We start from the raw sequence: 20,782 nt of genomic DNA, 5'->3' as shown, positions 1-20,782 counted from the left end.
TATGTAGGAAGGGGCATCTCTCTCCCAGCACTTCAACGTGTTGTTAGCTAACCTGGAAGTTCTCTAAACCCTATACTAATGGAATTTTGACGGAGGCTTCATCATGATCATTTCCAACCCCTCTCCCCTCTCTGGAGAATGAGTGTGTATCATATGAGTGTGTGTCTAGAGTGTGTGTAAAAATTCCAGTCCCATTAGAACAAAGACTTTACTATCACCCAGGAAGTTCTAAGGGATTTAGGAGCTCACTGTCAGGAACCAGATTCAAAGACCAAGTATTAGAACAAAAGATGTTCCTGGACCTTCAGGACAAAAGGACTACATACATTACTTATTTGGATGTCACAAAGGGCCATCAGACCTCCGAGGTCCCAATGGAGGAAGGTTTCTCACTCAGGCAAAGGCATCTAGGATTCAAAGAGGAAACGAATGACAGGCTGTCCATAAGACAGGGTCTTTTTCTAACAGAAAAAAACTGTTTGCACCCAGACTAGGACCAACTCCACAAGAGGAGTTACTCCACTCTCAGAGGTGCAAAACACTGCCCAGAGGTACTCAGCCACAACACTAAAACAGTGCTGAAGTCAGACCTCAATAAAGGCAGTGCTTGCTCTTCCAACAGTGTAACACCATCCGAGGCATCACGCTAGCCTGGATAGCTGACAACTGCTGGATGATTCCTGAAACAGTTTTCTTACTTGTTTCAGAAGGTATCCCCATGAATTGAACACTGACTGCAAAACAGAGGCCTGAAAGCACTGATTGTAGACCCTGCTGTCAAAACCTTGAAACAAATAGGAAACAGGAAACCCTTTCCCATGCCTTCAGTCATTTTATCCAACACTGAGAGTTCTTGCCATGTGCTGGGCACTGTGCTTGGGATCTAGGGATTGGGATCTGTGAACAAAGTAAGATACACTAGGTTTTCCGTCATGAAATTTACAATCTCCCCTCAGTTTTCTCAGATGTAATGATTCAGATTATCTCAAAAACCTTCAGACCATAATCACCAAAATCCTATTCAGCCTTTTTCTGCCCAGAGGCTGAATTTGTTACGGACAAATACAATTGTTTCTGCCTTCTAGTTGTTTTCTGATGGGCTCCAACTAACAGGCCTGGCACATGGTCAGCATCAGCATAAGTAAGGACATTTACCTGATAACGCCATACAGATAGATGGTCCACTTGCCACTAATTTCATCTCTTCAGGAGGGCCAAGGATGCCCTACTTTTGAGTCATCCTAAAAAGAAAAAGATTTCAGTGTTCAACATCCTAGCTTCTGAGGCTGCTTTTCTGTAGAGATGGAAACAATGCTGTCTGCCATTTATGATTTACCAAATTTTTATATCCTCAGCAATTATTTCCCATTACTTGCCTTTTTTTCTTGCCTGTTACCACTAAAGCTCTCTAGATTATCACTTGTATTATGGACCCATATGTAAAAGGCTATTCACAATGAACATCTGAGGTATTCACACAAAGCACCCAACGTTTAGCTAAGAGAATTCTTTTAAGGGAAAGCCAATTGATAGAACAAAACTAGCTTTGACAAATAACACCTCTGCCTCCCAACATCCTCATCAAGTCCTTCTGTAGAAACTAAGATGTTACTTTTCACTGAAAGCAGCAACTAAGTCTGCCCCATTGGATAACCTCCAGCATCACTCTTGCCTAGAACCGAGAAGCATTTCTTCTCAGAAAATTAGCATTCCAAAACAAAATCACTACAAAGGGGACTCAATTACTGCTCCAAAAGAAGCAATAACTCTGCTTACTCCTGAAAATCAGTAAAGTGAAAGTCACTCGGTCGTGTCCGACTCTTTGCAACCCCATGGTCTATACAGTCCATGGAATTCTCCAGGCCAGAATACTGGAGTGGGTACCCTTTGCCTTCTCCAGGGGATCTTTCCAACCCGGGGATTGAACCCAGGTCTCCTGCATTGTGGGCGGATTCTTTACCAGCTGAGCCACAAGGGAAGATATCAACAAAAAGTAGAAATCTGTCAACCTGAAGCAGAAATTAGTACTGCTGTAGCTAGGCCTAGTATTTGGAGCCCCTCAATTAATTGCTATTTTCATATTCTATTAATGAGATAAAGAATGCTCATCATTTTAAAGCAAATTCACATCCACATTCCTTGTAAGGTATGGCATTCTCACAAGTAACTAGAGTTATAAAATCTTTCTACAAAGGGATTATCCTGAGTAGCTCTGTGTTGGTAGAGGAGTGGGAGCTATGAACTTTGATTTCAGTGAAATCTGCAAAAATCCCATGGCCCCATTTGAGCACTCGGTAGACTCAAAAAAAAAAACAAACCACCTCAACTTGTTCTCTCTATTTATATATCCCTGTTTCTTCTGTTTCCAAGGTATGATTCAAAGAACTTCATTCTAGTCAAACCTGTCAGACCAGAACCATTCTCCCTGCATAGGCACATGCTTGCAGATTTAACCTCAATGGAAAAACAACTATGCTGGCATCCTGGTATAGTTAATAACAGAGTAGGCATGAACCAGGCCCAGAATGCCAACCAGCTATCAGCTGCTGTTCTCCCAGCAGTGTAACACTTGCCTAAGTACACGGAAACCTAGGCAGCTGCCTACAGCTGGGGCCAAAGGTAGGTTAATGGAGCTGCACTTACCTGGGGCTGCATCTGCTTGAAAGTTCACGGCTGGATGCTCTGCAATCAAAGCACTCCAGGTTAGAGACAGCCAACAGTTAGTGAACACTTGTGTGGCGTTCAAGACCCCTACCCTCAAAACTCCCTTAACTTAGTGAGGCCTGAACCACAGAAACAATAGTCAACAATAACAAACAGCTTTCCCTTGGTTAGCTTTATTGTCGTCATTCTTACTTGCATACCACAGCAGTTCAACAGTAGCAAATTAATGGTCTCATCAACAAGTATCAGGAAGCTTGGCTGTCACTTAACAGCCAAGTGACAGTGGGCAAATAACTTAACCTCTGTACCTGTCTCATTTGTAGAATGGGGGTGTTGTACACCAGGTGTTCGGGAGGTTTAAATGGAATATAAATTAAGTGCATAAGATAATATCTGCTATAGACTGGGCACTAAACATTTGATATTATCAGGAACTTACTCTAAGCAAAGAGATGATGAATACTGGTGAGCAGAAGGGGAACTTACCCTTGGAAAGCAATGGGCACTAAAAATTGGAAAGGCTGGTTGAAACCAGATTGAGAAGGGCCTCAATTATGTGATCTCTTGAACCATAAAAGCAGCATTTTAAAAAATAACCGGATGCAGTAAGGGATGTTAAAGAAACTAGCGACAGTTAGGTTGCCATTCCTGCCAACGACCCCAACTACTGGTTGAAAACAATAACCAAAATGTTTGCAAAAATGTTAAACATTCCTACCCATTCACACAATTTACCTTGTTTGTATAAGGTGAGAGTATCTAAGACAATACTTTTTCCCAGCCTTCCTCTAATTTCACTCCAAAACGTTTCCAAACAATTAGAGGAAAAGGAGAATAGAGGGCTCATTGTCCAGGTCTAAAAACGAATCTAAAAATAGCCTGTCCCTTTCCTCGCTGGGGTTGAACGGACTGACGAAGCTCCACCCGACCACGTGTTCCTCACGAACCTTCCCAAGTCCCTGGCCCTGGTGCCTGGGACCAAGGCTCCCCGAGACCGACTCTCGGCAACTCTCCAGGGACAGCAGGGATGGTAGAAAACAGGGGGTGACTCTAGGGGTACAATCCCTCAGCATTTCTTCAAGATGCCCTCCAAACCTGGGGTCACTAGGGAACGAGCCCCAGTTTCGTCCCGTGCCTCGGAAGAAGCCTCCAAACCACTGTCTCGCCCCTGGCTGGTAAACCTCCAAGTCTTCTCCCCACTTTGCCCTTACTCACCCTGCACGTGTCCGGAGCTCGGTAGAGACACAGCAGCCGGGGCAGAGACCGCAGGGGAAAAGGGCAGCCGGGAGCCGAGGGGAGCCCCGCCCCGGGGCGGCTACTGGGCGGGCCCTCGGTGGGCGGGGCCCAGAAACCCCGCCCAGGAAGGCGTTAGGAAAATGGGAGAGCTGTGGTAGAGGTGGGCATACTCGACACAGGAGCTAGACCCAAGAAGAGAAAAGATAGAAATCCGTACAAGCGCTATGGTTATTTGACACCCATCTCATTTGTACTTACACGTGGAAAGCGCGCTGCGTTTGAAACTGCTTAAGAGAAAACTTGATGTGTCCTAGTGGGGCGGTGCTTCCTGTCAGCCCACACCGAGCGCCGCGGGTTCCTCGCACACGTGTGTGGCGCCTTTTGGTTGCTGCAAGCTCAGCCCACGCTTTTTCCACCTCCCACGCAGATCCTCTTCCTGGCTTTCTTCAGCATTTCTGTCACTCAGCCAACCCATCGCCCACGCACACAGGTCACCTTGGTTTTTGGGATCTCTCCAGGAGGTTTTCGCCCGGATTATTTATGCTAGTCGCTCCTACAGCCTAACCTGCGGGACCACATCCCTGGGGCGCTGCAGTGGGATCTTTAGCTGAGCTGCAGCAGCTAAAAAGTACTGGCTTTCTCTGCCAAACTTGCCTTCCACCGTGGCACAGTCAGCCAAAGAGGCCACATCTTTGGTCTGGACGGGTTGCCCACCAGGTTATCAGCATTTCTTTTGAACACTAATCCTCCCCTCACTACTTGAAGTCACTATGATTCTCTCCTACTGAACATTTTGGTGAAGCTGAGGATGAGAAAGGCAAGGTCCAGTAGCAGAACTTCCTAAATCCATTCTATAATTTTCCAAATTCTAAAGCCACTTTGTTCCTAGCATCTCCCTTCCCCCAACCCCCAGCATCTGGTTGGCTCTGCCCATCTATTGCACCTGGCACCTTTGTCAGGTGAACCCTTGGGAGTAGCCAAAGTCCTTGTCATCTGCCAGCATGTCTTATTATCTATTTCCTCAGGTATTTCATAATGGGAAAAAATGTGCTTCCTATAAACCCAACCCTCCCAGACCTCTGCTGAGAAAGCCCAGAGTCCTACATTGATTCCAGGAAAAAATTTCAGGCTCTAAGGATAGAGAGCCCTGAAGTGGCAAACACAAACCCTCCCCAGTTTGGATGGAGTTGGACACAGTCTATGGTAGGAAAAAGGCTTACATAAATACAGTATTTAAAAACATCATATGATCAGTGCTGGGCTGGTAGGCAGGAGATGTGCTTTGCAGTTAAATAGGAATGCGGCTGAAGACTGCTGCCCTAATCAGTGCCCACATCCAGCTATCATAGTGTGTTCATAAAGGATGGTTATGAGAGCTACAGCAAACATAAAGGATGGTTATGAGAGCTACACCAAACTGGGCCGATTGGGTGGGTAATTGTCCTGCAGAGCTCTGCTAAAGGAGAAATTGCATTGGCATCTCATGTATTTTGCTTTCTTCCTTTCCATACACACAAAATGGAGAAGGTACAGCTACCCTGAGGATTCATGAAAAGGAAAGATGAAGTTTGTGTGAAAGTGTGCATGTGTGGTTTCAGAGCAGAGACAGGAAGTAATTGGGAATGCGGATAGAGGGACCAAATGACTTGGAGTCAACTGAATTCACAGATGAGTCCAAGGAGAAGGCAGGATTTGTCTAGAGGGAAGGTCAGTCATAAATAAGGCTGACAGATGGGCCATGTTCTCATGTGGTATTGAAAATGGAGTCACCTTTTTAAGGTATAGGCCATTCAGTATCCTTTTGAGGAAAACCTAGATTATGATTTCTTCATTTTCCAGTTAAAAAATCCTTTATAGTCTTAATCTCCATCCTTTTAAATTCTGAATTTATTTTAGTGAGTTGTATTATGTGGTCTTTTATAGTAGCAACTACTTTTTTACCTTTTTGTTTGTTTCTTATTCTTGTAAAGACAAAATTGTTAGGAATAATAAAGAAAAGGAAAAGGGAAAATTTTAGAAAAAAAAAAAAGCAGCCAGATGAGACAAAATTGTTAGGAATAATAATGAAAAAGAAAAGGGAAAATTTTAGAAAAAAAAAAAAAAAAGCAGCCAGATGAAAGGCAAAGGATTAGAATAGGTCCATTAGCCCTGAGTTTGACCTCATAATTGAAAAGCTGACCCCAAAGGACGCTAGGTTTCCAAGCTTCTTCTTTTTTTGTTTGTTTTGCTTCCAAGCTTCTTTCCCTTTCTCCTTCATTTATCCTCTCTGTCTTGCTTCCTTACTGGATGTGTTTTGCCCTTGAGACTGCTCTTTTCCTCCCTTCTCTGGACAAGAATCACCAGTAGAGAGATATTTAATCACTTGTTCAATTAGTCAATCAGCCAATCAACATTTACTGAACATCTACTGAAGATCCTGAATAGGTACTGTGTGTAAAGTCAGAGGAGAGGAGATTCCAGCCTACCTAAAGCTTACAATCTGGTGGGGAAGAAAGATAAGTAAAATAAGTATCCTTGGGCATATGTCAGGGGGCAGCTAACCTTGTCTGCGGAATCAAGGAGAGTACTAAAGATATCAGTATTCCCTCTGGCTGATCGTAAAGGCTTAGAGTAGAAGAGGGATCCCTCCTGCATCCCTGTACCCCTTGCAGCTGCTCTATAATAGCTACCCAAGTTAGAGTGGGGCCCTATAGGAGTCCTTATTTCCCAAAAGCATATGGGGATTGGCAAGGATATAGAGAAATTGGAACCCTCATACACTGCTGATGGGAATGTGAAATGGTACAGGCGCTTTGAAAAACAGCCTGGCTGTTCCTCATAGTATTAAACATAGAGTTACTTTAAGGCTTAACCATTCCACACCTAGGTATATACCCAAGAAAGTAAAACTGCAAATCTACACAAAAATTTGCACACACATGTTCATAGTACCATTATTTGTTAGAGTTAAAAAGTTGAAACAAATGTCATTTAACTGACAAATGAATAAACAAAATGTGGTATATCTATACAGTGAAATATATTTTGGCCATAACAAGAAATGAAGTACTAATTCACATGATACAACCTAAATGAACCTACTTTGAAAACATTATGTTAAAGAAGCCAGGCTGAAATGGAGTAGGACCCTATGGTCATTGCTCCCCATGTCCTCCACCTGCCTTTAGTCTGTGGAAAAACTTTTGTTGTTGTTTACTCCCTAACTCGTGTCTGACTCTTTTGTGACCCTGTGGACTGTAGCCTGCCAGGCTCCTCTGTCCATGGAATTCTTCAGGCAAGAATACTGGAGTGGGTTGCCATTTCCTCCTCCAGGGGATCTTCCCAACCTGGGGATCAAATCTGCATCTCCTGCATTGGCAGGCAGTTCTTTATCACTGAGCCAACAGGGAAGCCCAGAAAAACTTAAGCCAAAGAACCAGTTTAGTTAGAGAAATTCAAAAACAAAGGAAAACAGTCTAACAAGATTAAATAATAGTTTAGTCCTTAGCACAGTTAAGGACTTTAGTTCCTTCTCAAGGGCATAAATAACATTCTGGGCCATATCCTGTGAGCTGTCTTGTAGATACTGAAACCCCCACCAGGTGGAAGACGTTAACTACATGATGACCAGATTATAGCCATGACATAAGCTGTCACAACTCTGAGAACTGGCCTCAAGGAAATGTGACAACCTGACCATTGAACCGGAGAAGGCAATGGCACCCCACTCCAGCAGTCTTGCCTGGAAAATCCCATGCACAGAGGGGCCTGGTAGGCTGTAGTTCATGGGGTCGTGAAGAGTTGGACATGACTGAGCGACTTCACTTTCACTTTTCACTTTCATACATTAGAGAAGGAAATGGCAACCCACTCCAGTGTTCTTGCCTGGAGAGTCCCAGGGATGTCAGAGCCTCATGGGCTGCCATCTCTGGGGTTGCACAGAGTCGGACATGACTGAAGCGATGCAGCAGCAGCAGCAGTAGACCACAGAACTGAAGATTAACTGTACTTAAAACAAGATGTTGCTGGTCAGACCACCAATGACCAATTTCAAGATAACTGTCAGAGCTGACTATACTGTTTCTGCATGTGGCCCCCTCCCTCCAACTATAAAAAAACTCTCGTCTCCTGATTGTTGGAGGTAGAGGGGAATTGGCCTCTGGACAGGTGTCCCTCTGCTCCCTATCTCCCCATCTCCCCATCTCCCCGGTTACTAGCATCCCAAATAAAGCAAAGTTTCCACCAACCTGGCCTCTTTATTGGCTTTTGAGCAGCAAGCAGATCTCACTTATGGTTACAAAACCACAAATTGCTGGGCTTCTCTGGTAGCTGAAATGGTAAAGAATCTGCCTGCAATGCAGGAGACCAGGGTTTGAACCCTGGGTTGGAAAGATCCCCTGGAAGAGGGAATGGCTACCCATTCCAGTATTCTTCCCTGGAGAATGCTATGGACAGAGAAGCCTGGTGGGCTACAGTCCATGGGGTCACAAAGAGTCGGACACGACTGAGCAGCTAACACTTTCACTCACTTTAATCACATATTGCTTAATACCATACATATGAAAGTCCAGGATAGGAAAATCTATAAAGACAGAAAGAAAATCAGAGGGTTGCTTAGATCAAGGTGGAGGGCTGTAGGATAGCTAAAAGTTATGAGGTTTCTTTTTGAGGTGATGGAAATGTCCTAAAATTGTGGTGATGGTTGCACATATCTGTGAATATAATAGAAACCATTGAATTGTATATTTTAAATGAGTAAGTTGTATAGAATGTGAATTCTATCTCAATCAAAGGGTTAAAACAACAGTAGAAAGCATACCGGGGACCTAAAAGATCTGTAATTCTGATTAAAATAGTGGACCTCATGGTCATTGCCAATTTTAAGGTCTAGAAAGGACTTTTTATTCTGGGCCCTATGGCCTTTCAGAGTTCCCTCCTCAGTATACAGAGAAAATGCATTAGGGTTGGCAGCACAAACAGATGCAGACAGACAGACTGTGCATTCTTATATTCCCCCTCCCTAGCTTGCTTCCCTGATAGCTCAGCTGGTAAAGAATCTGCCTGCAATGCAGGAGACTCCAGTTCAATTCCTGGGTTGGGAAGATCCCCTGGAGAAGGGAAAGACTCCCCATTCTAGTATTCTGGCCCGGAGAATTCCATGAACTGTATCGTCCATGGGGTCGCAAAGAGCAGGACAAGACTGAACAACTTTCAGTCCCTAGTTTGACTCCCTCATACTGTTTTGGTTTAACATTTATAGTGTACCTACTGCATAGAAGGCATATGGACCTGAAAGAGCTAGAGTCTCTTTATTCTTTCCAGTGGCTGAAATTAAATCTTTAATAGAATATCCTGTATATAAACAGATAAAGTTCTTTAGAAAATAGGCAATGTGGTACAAAGAACAGTTGCAAGGCGTTCTGGGATTCGAGGCTCCCTTTATGGCATATAGGGAAATATCATGGTGACATCAGCTAGAGCAAGACTAATTTCAAGTCCTTCTTAATTTTGAGCAAGTTCCAAGACTTGGCTCCCTCCTCACATGCTTCCAATCACCCCCTTCATTTGGTTTCTAGACTCAATTAGTTAGTCTATTTCCATACCCCTCATTTTCTCACCAACCCCACCCCTACAGTGTCCAAATTGGCCCTCCAATACTGAAACCATGTGCCGGAAATTCATTAAGCTGAACACATGGGAAATTACAGAGGAGATTTCACTTGTCACTTAGACTCAAATATAGAAAGTAATTTTAAAAGGACAGTGGCAAGAAGCTATTTTTATCTTGCTTGTTTGTGCTGAGTTTTCTTATCTTGCTGTCTCTCATTCTCTTCCTGGCTATCTCTACTCTTCCTTGCTTCTTCTTTAAAATAAATGTTGGTTGGCCTTTTAAATCTTCATCTTAGTTTCTCTTATCTTGCATTATGGAGTCTTTTGTCTGTCTTTGTCATGCATTTATTCATTCATTCAACAAATATTGAATATCTACCATGTAGCAGGTCCTGTGCTAGGCACTAGGAGAATACAGTGGTGAATAAGACAGACATGGTCCTTACCATTGTGGAGATAACAGTTTAATGAGGCAGGTAACATCAGGTAGATTGAGTTCAGTCTGGGTCACAGAAAAACCTTCAGGGAGTTATTAGCACCTTTCTGATGCTAAGTTTAACCTGCAGTAAATGGGCCTGTGAAAACAGGCCAGATCCCAGCATGTTTGTGGGGTTAAAGAATACACCAAATTTATTATAAGGAATGCAAGACAATCAAAGACCCAGGTTTCTCTGTGTTATATACAAGCCCTTGGGGTAGAGAGAACATGAATTTGACAGTCAAATGTGGATCTGATTCTGATTCCACCACTTACATATTAGCTGTTTGATTTCTGGACTTCAGTTTCCTCACTTATAAAATGCAAACTGTAATCTCTGCATTTTAGATTGTTGTGATGATTAAATAAGAGAGCATATATAAGGGACTGGGCAGGTGCCCAACATATTTGCTTCCTTTCCCATTACCTCCTTATCCCATCTTTGAATCTCACAATTACAAAAAAAAAGTCCAGTCTCTCATTTGGTGGGAAATGAAATTCTTTAGTTGGTATTAACCAGTTGTATAACCCACTCCAGTGTTCTTGCCTGGAGAATCCCAGGGACGGGGGAGCCTGGTGGGCTGCCGTCTAAGGGGTCGCACAGAGTCGGACACAACTGAAGTGACTTGCAGCAGCAGCAGCAGCAGCAGCAGCAGCAACCAGTTGTATACCCAGAGAAATCGGTTGCTACAAAGTGCACTATACATACAATTTATGACAGATTACTTCCTTATTCTGGGGTAAAGAAAAGGCAGTAAATATAATGAAATTATACAAAAAGACTGAAATAAGGTATAACAAAGAACTTCTTGACTGTGAGGGCTGGAAATATAAGTGGATGCCTGGACAGCTACAGAATTTTTTTTCTACAAATATCTGTTTAGACTGGGCTGAGGAAGGCTGATCCAGAGGTAAACCTGCTAACCTCTTCATGTCCCATTTAGCCTAGGGAATCTTTTCAAGAGAAATTGCAGTTCTTCTTCCTTTTCCAAGCCAGACATGCTCTGGGGAGATGAATGCTGCCAGAAGGCTTACTGCTCACAAGGAAAGGAAAAATGGCAGCTGCCATTTCAGGCACTTAATAAGTACACCAAATTGAGAAGCTGTTGATTTGGTTTACCTGATTCCTCCTCCCTGATAAAGAAGAAATCTCTTCAATCAGAGGTTCTTTGAAACTGAAAAGGAAGCCAGAGCTCTAACTGCGGAAATTGGCAGAGGCAGCGCTCAAAGGAATAAGCCTGGCTCAGCAGGCAGCACCAGGATTCCTGGATTCGCTCCCCCGCCCCCACCCACAGGAAATTTCAGGTTGCCTTTGTTCTGCTGGGTTCTTTTCAAAGGAGATTATTTTAGTTGTCCTTTCCTCCCTTTACCACCATTTTTCTTCTTCCTTCTTTTCCTTATTCTCGCTGCTTTGCTTCCCCCCTCTCTCGTGTCTCCTCCATTTCGTTTTCTTCATTCCTCCTCCCCCAAGTCTCCATATCAGCTGTTGAATCTCGTCGCCTGCCCCGCTCGGATTTCGATTCCAAAAACTTTAGAATTCCTTCTTGGTCTAAAGTAACACTGTTATGCTGCTAACAAAGGGGATACTCTCTATATTTAGAGAGTAAGGTTCTCCCCAAGTGTAGTCAGGTGCACTCAGGAAAACCTTTCAGGCAGAAGGGTTTTCAGAGCCTTTCATGTGCTAATAAATTGTGAGTGTCCATAGGGTTGGGGAGTTGGGGGGGCCTTAGAATACTGAAATTCATTTTCCCAAACCTCTTGATCTTTTTTTTTTCTCCACAGAGCATATCCTGGGTCAGGTGGTCTTTGGAACACATTTCAGAGACACTTATGTGTTAGATTTTTTTAAAATGCTGTAACATTCATTATCATTTGATTTTTACAACTACGCTATGATAGGACAGGGACATTATAGTAGACTTATTTTATAGATGAGTAAACTGAGGCTCAGAGAGATTACATGCCTGGCTCATAGTCACATAGCTAACCAGCAAGCAACAAAAAGCTAGGTCTTCTTATTTATGGGCATACTCTCTCTGCACAGCCTTGTGCATGCTTGTTGCTCAGTTGTGTCTGACTCTTTTCCACCCTTTGAACTGCAGCTTACCAGGTTCCTCTGTCCATGGCATTTTTTCATGCAGGAATACTAGAGTGGGTTGCTATTTCCTTCTCCAGGGGATCTTCCTGACCCAGGGATCAAACACACTTCTTCTGTGTCTCCTACATTGCAGGTAAATTCTTCACCCACTGAGCCATTGGGGATTTACAAATATACAAAGTATAAAGTTAAATAGGTTACTGAAAGGATAAGAAGAGAATATCAGGATGTCATGGTTGCTGCTGTTTAGCGTGTCCAACTCTTTTGTGACCCCGTAGTCCACCAAGTCTCCTCTGTCCATGGGATTTCCCAGGCAAGAATACTGGAGTAGTTTGCCATTTCCTGTATTGTATTTAAGTATAATATATATGTGACATCAACATATGGTATGTAACATATGATATAAGATCTAAAAGACATACATACTATAATTGGTTAATTATGGCTTTCATTTTCCCCATTCAACTAAATATGTATTGTGCAACTATTACAATGTGTTTATCACTATTTCAGTTACTGGGGACAGAGCAGTGACCAAAAGAGACAAAAACACAAATTCTTGCCTTCATGGAGCTTACATTCTAGTGGGGGAGATAGAAGTTATAAATATGTAAAATATATTTTATTATCTATGTTACATAATACATATATATGTGCCTTATAATCATAAAGAAAGAAAAAGTGAAAGGGAAGTCACTCAGTTATATCTGACTCTTTGCGACCCCATGGATTGTAGGCTACCAGGCTTCTCCATCCATGGGATTTTAATCATAAAGGCTAAGAATAAAAATAAAGTGGAATAAAGGATAGACAAATGTGGGAGTTGCCAATAAGGGGTGCAGGGAGTCAAGAAAGGCTATACTGAAAACCTCACATCTGAATAAAGACCTGAAAGAGATAAAGAGGTGACCATGCAGAGATTTAGCATGGTTAGGAAGTGTCTCCAGCAGATATGAAAGCAAGTTCAAAGAGCCTCAGGCAGCAGTGAGCCTAGGGTGAGGGTGAGTGGAGAGAATGGGGTGGTAGGAGATCAGGTTAGAGAAACTGAAGGGTTGGGGTCCTGATGCCAGCTCTTACAAGGAAATGAAGTCATATAATGCAGATGAGATGTCATATGACAGGTATACTATACCATATGACAGGTTTGTTTTGTAACTACAAAACAAATTACCCCTAAACTTTAAGAATTTCAAACAGCAAAAGTTAATCTCACACAGTTTCTGAACTGGGAGCAGCTCAATTGAACTGGCTCAGAGTCACCCATGAGCCTATAGTCAGGCTGTCCTCTAGCGCTTCTGTCATCTTAAGGCTTGCCTGAGGCTGGAGGATCTGCTTCCAAGCTCAGTATCGGAGCTGCTGACAAGAAGCCCCAAGTTCCCTCACATGAACCTCTCCATAGGGCTGTTCACTATGTAGCAATTGGCTTCCACCGGAGAGAAAGTAACCTAGTGGGAAGCCACAGTATCTTTTATGATCTAATCCTTAAAGTTACATACCATTACTTCTGTTATATTTGCTGGTCGCACAGATAAACCCTGGTACTATGTGGGAGAGAACTGCGAGTATGTGAATATCAAGAGATGGGGGTCTTTGGGGTTCACCTTGGAGGCTGGCTACTATAACTAGTTTGAGGAAGAAAACGTTCTTAAAATAACCATTACTTCAACAAATATGTGGCAGATATTAGCATGTGGCCCCTAAAATACTGGTGCTCACAACCCTATCTGGGTTGAGGCCTGAACAGGGCCAATACAGAGCAGGAGCTTGAGAAACCCACTGTGACTCTGAAGATCTTACTTTATCCTCCTGTGGGAGGATGTTTCTTTTCATCAAAGCCCCACTTCCTTTAGGCCTGGCCTCATTATTTCATTCACCTAATTAACAGAACATGGACTAATCTTAGTTAAACCTGCAAAGAAAAAAAAAAAAATGCTTTAAGGAAAGCAGTAGAACTTCAAAGGCAGGCTAGGACCTCTCTGGGCAATTTAACCTTGAGATGACACTGGACTTTTATGAAGGCACACCTACCCTGCCACATCCTCCTGTACCTTCATGTGAAGTCTTCCTGCCTGGTCTAAAAAGACTGATGACAGGGAAGAGAGTATTTGCTCAGTCCCTGAGGCCCCGTATTGAGTCTGTTCAGAGACAAAGACAGGGCTCTCCGGAGACGCAGGCGGGTTTCCTGCTGACTCCTGCCAGGTTCAGCTTTGGCTGTGCAGTCAGAGTTCAGCCAGTTTCCTCAGTTGAGCAGCAGATGGCATCGCAGCCTCAGGAGCGAGCAGCCCAGACTGCTGGCAAGAGCAGCAGCACAGTTAAGAACTCAGACTCCTGCTTGGCATCTGGGAGTTCCTGGGGTGGGGGCCTCTGCCTTCCCAGCTCTCAGCTCAGGAAGTTTCTGCTCTGTGCCTGCAGATAAGGATATGGTCAGGCTGGTATCTCAGTGAGCAGAGCCTGAAGCCCCCAGTTAGGAAACAGATGGTGAATGCAGGGTCTTTTCTATGATCTTTTCTGAAAAAGATGAAAATCAGAGGTTGCTGTGCTCAGAGTAACTGTGTTTTTCCATCACTGCGTATCTTTTGCTTGTCAGGGTCTGCACAGAGTATATCTTGCTTTGGGGGCTAATGGGTCCTTGGCAGAAGGTTCCTGGGATGATCAGATGGGGCCAAAGACAATTGAGGGATCAGAGGTCTCAGGAAAGCATCTCAGGAATCCCAGGGGCTCAAAATTGAATCTTTTTCTCCCCAGTGACCTGAATGAGAAGCTAAGCTTTCTCCTAGCAACACAGGGAGGGCTCAGTCCTGCAGGCCTTCTGTTTATGCTTCAGTCTCCTTCCTTTTCCCTGTATTTCTGACTCCTCCTCCTCCACCTCTCTGTTCCACTTTTTCTGTCCTTCCTTTTTCCTCTGTCATCTCTGTCCATTGATGTCTTTCCCTCAGTGGATGGATCTCTTTCTTTCTCTGCTCCAGGATAGAGAGGAAAGCCAGTTACCAAACTGCTCTGGCAGAGTGCTTGTGAGCATGGGGCTGCAACGCCATTGCCTGTCCTTAGAGACTGGGACCCTCTGCACTCGGCTCAACCTCCCTCACTCCCTTCCTCCTGGCTTCTGCTGCTGATGCTTCATGGCTGATCCCAAGGAAACCTGGAAAAAGGGAGATCCAGAGGTCACCAAGAGAACATATTCCCCTCCCTCAGAGTCTATGCTCCGTGCTTTGTAACTGTGGAAAGGAAAGTCCTCAGGGGCTTCCCAGTAGGACTGGGATCCACTCAACCTCCTGTTCACTAGTTACCCATATATGCCACTAGAATATAAACTTGACAGCAGGGCCTGTCTATCTTGTTCACTGCTGTATCCAAAGTGTCTAGTATATATATATGTATATACACATATACATATATATACACACACATATATATACATATATGTATATATATATTTGTTTTACTTTATTTGACTGCACCAGGTCTTAGATGTGGAATGCCCAGATCTAGTTTCCTGAACAGGGATTAAATCTGGGCCCCCTGCATTGGCAGTGTGGAGTCTTAACCACTGAATTATCAGAAAAGTCCTGATAATAAGTATTAAAAAAAACAATAATGAGAAAATGGATGGAAGGATGAATGCTGTGCTCTGAATTAAGTGTTGGAGTACTAACATGAAAGGTGCCATGCCAGTCCATAAAGAGAGAGGAACACCTGGAAAAACAGTAATACATAAGAGTAACTCTGTGGATGATGGTGGTAGAAGCTGCAGTGGGTGTCTGAGTTTGCACTGTGAAGACAGAGAAGGCTTTGTTCACCAACCACTGCAACAGTTATCCATGGAGAGCCCATTAGTACTAGACTCTGGGTTATAGCAGGTGATAAGGTAGGCTCCCAATTGAGTTTGGGGGGATATGAATAAATACATAGGTAATAACAAACAGGATAAATGCTGTCTTGGGGGAAATAATGGTACTAGGGGCAAAAAGCAGAAGCAGCTCACCTATTTTAGGGAGTTCTGGAAGGTTCAGTGTGAAGGGAGTTCAGGCTGAGACCTGCCTGAAAGGTTGGTGGAAGTCAGCTGGGGAAGGAGAAGGGAAAGATAATTCCAAGCCAAGGGAGCATCATGTAGGGTCAAGAGAGAATAGCGAGTTTCAAGGAACTGAGTAAAAGTGTCCAGAAATCTGGCTGGAGTACCAGTATGGTGGTTGACTCAGTTGGAAGACACACCTTCTAGAGAAATGGGTGGGAGTCGGGTAGAAGAGGCCCCAAACCAGGTTAAGGATTATGTCTTTACTTTGAGGACATGGAAACCTTTAAAAGTTTTAAGAAAGGAGGTGATAAGATTAAGTTTACATTCTAGGACGATCACTCTGGATACAGTGTGGGAAATAGATGGTGTGGGGCCAGAGTAGCAACCTATAGACCAGTGAAGGAATAGTCCATGCAAGGAATGCTGGCCTGAACGGTGATGTTGGTAGGGATAAAGTTCAAGGTTTGAGTCAAGACTGAAGATACTTAGGAGTTTTCCTGGTGACAAACTTGGTGTGGAGGGGATGTTGGCATTCCAGAGAGAGAAAATACATGTGCAAAGATTTCAGTAACTTGGCATGTTCTGAGAAGCTCTTGTGGTTATGTGTATTTAGCTTGTAAGAGGACAGAGGTGTAGGAGATGAGATAGAGAGGAACTACCCTTTGCTGAAGAGCCTTGGAAGCCCTGGAGGAGGCCAGCCCCCTTTTGTTAGAGTTTGGGGAAGAGGGAGGAGGTATGACTAACTTCTCCAGATACTTGAATTATCTGGAGGCTTCCAGAAGGTCCTGGTCCATCTAGGCATGTTCAGAACAAATGCATTACCCAGAATCTGAAGGACAAGGGCAAGCAGAATCCAAGGAGGTGAAGGAAGATATGAGAACTGGAGGAAGCAAGTGGGCCAAGACAGGGAGTGGGAAAATGGAAAAAGACTACCTGGTAAGCATAGCCAGGCAGTACAACTGGGTGAGATAGGTTCCATCAGAGCCTGGAAATCTCTCTTCCAGAATTATTTAGTCTTTGGATTCTTTCCTGTTCTGTCTCCAGACTTCACAACCTCCTAGCTGCTAAGTCACTTCAGTCATGCCCAACTCTGTGCGACCCCATAGACGGCAGCCCACCAGGCTCCCCCATTCCTGGGATTCTCCAGGCAAGAACACCGGACTGGGTTGCCATTTCCTTCTCCAATGCATGAAAGTGAAAAGTGAAAGTAAAGTCACTCAGTTGTGTCCAACTCTTAGTGACCCCATGGACTGCAGCCCACCAGCCTCCTCCGTCCATGGGATTTTCCAGGCAAGAGTACTGGAGTGGAGTGCCATTGCCTTCTCCATCACAACCTCCTAGGGACAGCTCTAATTTTTCCCCCAAAGGAGAGATTTTGGAAAAGGGCAGAGAGCATGGACCAATCAATGTATGCTTAAAAAATTGGGCTCTGCTTCTTCCTTGATTTGCAATTTTGGATAAATCATTGGAACCATTTTTCTCACCTGTTCAGTTCACTTCAGTTCAGTCGCTCAGTTGTGTCTGACTCTTTGCGACCCCATGAATCGCAGCACGCCAGGCCTCCCTGTCCATCACCAACTCCCAGAGTTCACTCAAACTCACGTCCATCGAATCAGTGATGCCATCCAGCCATCTCATACTCTGTCGTCCCCTTTTCCTCCTGCCCCCAATCCCTCCCAGCATCAGAGTCTTTTCCAATGAGTCAACTCTTTGCATGAGGTGGCCAAAGTACTGGAACTTCAGCTTTAGCATCATTCCCTCCAAAGAACACCCAGGGCTGATTTCCTTCAGAATGGACTGGTTGGATCTCCTTGCAGTCCAAGGGACTCTCAAGAGTCTTCTCCAACACCACAGTTCAAAAGCATCAATTCTTCGGCGCTCAGCTTTCTTCACAGTCCAACTCTCACATCCATACATGACTACTGGAAAAACTGTAGCCTTGACTAGATGGACCTTTGTTGGCAAAGTAATGTCTTTGCTTTTCAATATGCTATCTAGGTTGGTCATAACTTTTCTTCCAAGGAGTAAGAGTCTTTTAATTTCATGGCTGAAGTCACCATCTGCAGTGATTTTGGAGCCCCCCTAAATAAAGTCTGACACTGTTTCCACTGTTTCCCCATCTATTTCCCATGAAGTGATGGGACCAGATGCCATGATCTTCATTTTCTGAATGTTGAGCTTTAAGCCAACTTTTTCACTCTCCTCTTTCACTTTCATCAAGAGGCTTTGAGTTCCTCTTCACTTTCTGCCATAAGGGTGGTGTCATCTGCATATCTGAGATTATTGATATTTCTCCCGGCAGTCTTGATTCCAGCTTGTGCTTCTTCCAGCCCAGCGTTTCTCATGATGTACTCTGCATATACGTTAAATAAGCAGGGTGACAATATACAGCCTTGACGTACTCCTTTTCCTATTTGGAATCAGTCTATTGTTCCATGTCCAGTTCTAACTGTTGCTTCCTGACCTGCATATAGGTTTCTCAAGAGGCAGGTCAGGTGTTCTGGTATTCCCATCTCTTTCAGAATTTTCCACAGTTTATTGTGATCCACACGGTCAAAGGCTTTGGCATAGTCAAAGCAGAAATAGATGTTTTTCTGGAACTCTCTTGCTTTTTTGATGACCCAGCGTATGTTGGCAATTTGATCTCTGGTTCCTCTGCCTTTTCTAAAACCAGCTTGAATATCTGGAAGTTCACGGTTCACGTATTGCTGAAGCCTGTTACATGGGGACAATAATAACGTCTATCTCATGTATACTAAAAGGTTGAAACGAGGTAGTGTGAACAGAAGGCTTGCACAGTGAAAGTTCTCAATACATTTTTGATGTTATTAAGATTGTCATATGAGCCAAATGGGATGCCAGAGGCAAGATGAGTACAGAAAAAGATAGGAAAAGATGTGAGTGAAGAGGGCTGAGAAGAAGAGGAGTGAGTTCCAACCTGTGCAGAATTCTTCAATGGCTTCCATGGCCTATGAGACAAAATTCTCCACCAGTGCTACTACTTGCCTACCTGTTCTGCTCCATCTCCACTGTTTCCAACCTCACTTAACATGATTAAACATGACACACGCTACCTATGATTCCTAGAACATACCAGGTTTTTTTAAACTTTTACATGAGCTGTTCTTCTGGAGAGAAATGACTTCATACCAAATAGCAGGAAGTTTTTGGAGACCTGGAGAGGGAGGGAGGAGCAGGTAAAGATAACATGGCTCACGTAAGTGGCATTTGACCGTGTACATAGGTGAGACAGAGGCGGGCAGGCTGGTAGGCATGCTTCGCTTGGTAGTGAGCCTAAGGCTGGAAAAGAGGGAAAGGGTAAGGGTTTAGGGGAGTCCCAGCACAGACCTAGTCTTCTTCCCTCTCCCTTTTCTCTTTCCTCTCCCCCTTTAGAGTTCATATTCCATGGAGGGAATTGCAAGAACTAGGAGTATTTCTTGGGACTTGCTTGTTTCTGTTACAAGCTAAGGCTCCAGGACACAAAGATCCCATTACTATACTATTTGAAAAGTGTCTTATAAAGACTTATGTGAAGGAAAATAGGAGCCTGGAGACACAGGTAGCTAACCCAGGCCCCAGGAAGGATTTGCAGAGGAGGGGAGCAGGGCACCAGGGTCTGGGGCAAAGGAGTAGGTTATCAAATGCAAAAAGGTTTTCAGGTTGTAGGCACAGCTTCTACCTGGTCCCTGTGGAAGATAAACACATTCTTCATCCCCCCTTTCCTCCAGCTTCAGAATTGAACGTTTGCACTTCATTCTTCCAGCCCATTCTTAGAATCGTTGGTTGTTAGAGCCAAAGAAAAAATCTTGGTGACTTGTAGGTCATCCCAGTCTTTAGAATTTTTTTGGTGAGGAAACAGACCCAGAGGGAGGAAGAGCTTGTCTAAGGGATCTCAGTGGATGAGGAAGTTGGACTTAGAAATTAGGGTTTCACACTCATTTCTGCTCACATTTCCTGGTACCATATAGCCCTGATCCTCCACCCTGAACCTCAGGGGAAGGTTTTTTTTTTTCCAGGTAAGGACAAAGGAAAGGAATTTTTACCGAACCCTTTATTATCCAATAGTAATATCTACAACAACTATCCTTCACTTAGCATTTGCTGTGTATCAGGCACAATTCTAGGTGCTAGGGACGTACTTTTCAATTGCATGTAACTCATATTCTGGTTGGAGAAGGCAATGGCAACCCACTCCAGTACTCTTGCCTGGAAGATCCCATGGATGGAGGAGCCTGGTGGGCTGCAGTCCATGGGGTCGCTAGGAGTCGGACACGACTGAGCGACTTCCCTTTCCCTTTTCACTTTTCACTTTCATGCATTGGAGAAGGAAATGGCAACCCACTCCATTGTTCTTGCCTGGAGAATCCCAAGGACGGGGGAGCCTGGTGGGCTTCTGTCTATGAGGTCGCACAGAGTCAGACATGACCGAAGCAACTTAGCAGCAGCAGCAGCAGCATATTCTGGTGTGGAGACAAGTTAAACAAGCTGTTCTATAGTAAGTACTATGAAGAAAATTAAGGTCAGAAAAGGGTTGAGTGTGGCTATAAGGAGACCTTTAGATTAGGGCATGTATTAGTTATCTGTTGTTGCATAATGAATTGCTCTGAAACTTAGAGGTTTAAAGCAACAGTGAACATTTATTATCTCTCCTGGTTGTTGAGGTTCAAGAGCGGCTAAGCCGGGTAGTATGGGCTCAGGATCTCTT

General features: G+C 44.0%; 1 protein-coding gene and 1 non-coding gene across 5 annotated transcripts in view; both read right to left on the bottom strand.

The window, feature by feature from the left end:
- MATR3 (matrin 3) overlaps positions 1-3,996 on the bottom strand; it is a 39,786-nt gene extending 35,790 nt beyond the window's left edge. For all 4 annotated transcript variants that reach the window (XM_055555068.1, XM_055555103.1, XM_055555094.1 and 1 more), the window contains exons 1-4: positions 3,880-3,996; positions 2,644-2,682; positions 1,156-1,241; positions 327-407 (exon numbers count right to left, since the gene is read on the bottom strand). The gene's annotated coding sequence lies outside the window, so the exon portion shown is untranslated. The remainder of the gene's footprint in view (positions 1-326; positions 408-1,155; positions 1,242-2,643; positions 2,683-3,879) is intronic.
- LOC129642573 (small nucleolar RNA SNORA74) lies at positions 475-674 on the bottom strand. The gene has a single exon (XR_008709827.1). It is a non-coding gene; the product is annotated as a small nucleolar RNA SNORA74 (small nucleolar RNA).
- Positions 3,997-20,782: the final 16,786 nt, after the last annotated feature.

Source organism: Bubalus kerabau, chromosome 1 (genome assembly GCF_029407905.1).
Source record: "Bubalus kerabau isolate K-KA32 ecotype Philippines breed swamp buffalo chromosome 1, PCC_UOA_SB_1v2, whole genome shotgun sequence".
NCBI lineage: Eukaryota > Metazoa > Chordata > Mammalia > Artiodactyla > Bovidae > Bubalus > Bubalus kerabau.
Note: the sequence above shows the minus strand (reverse complement) of the source record. Positions and strands in the feature narration are given on the sequence as shown.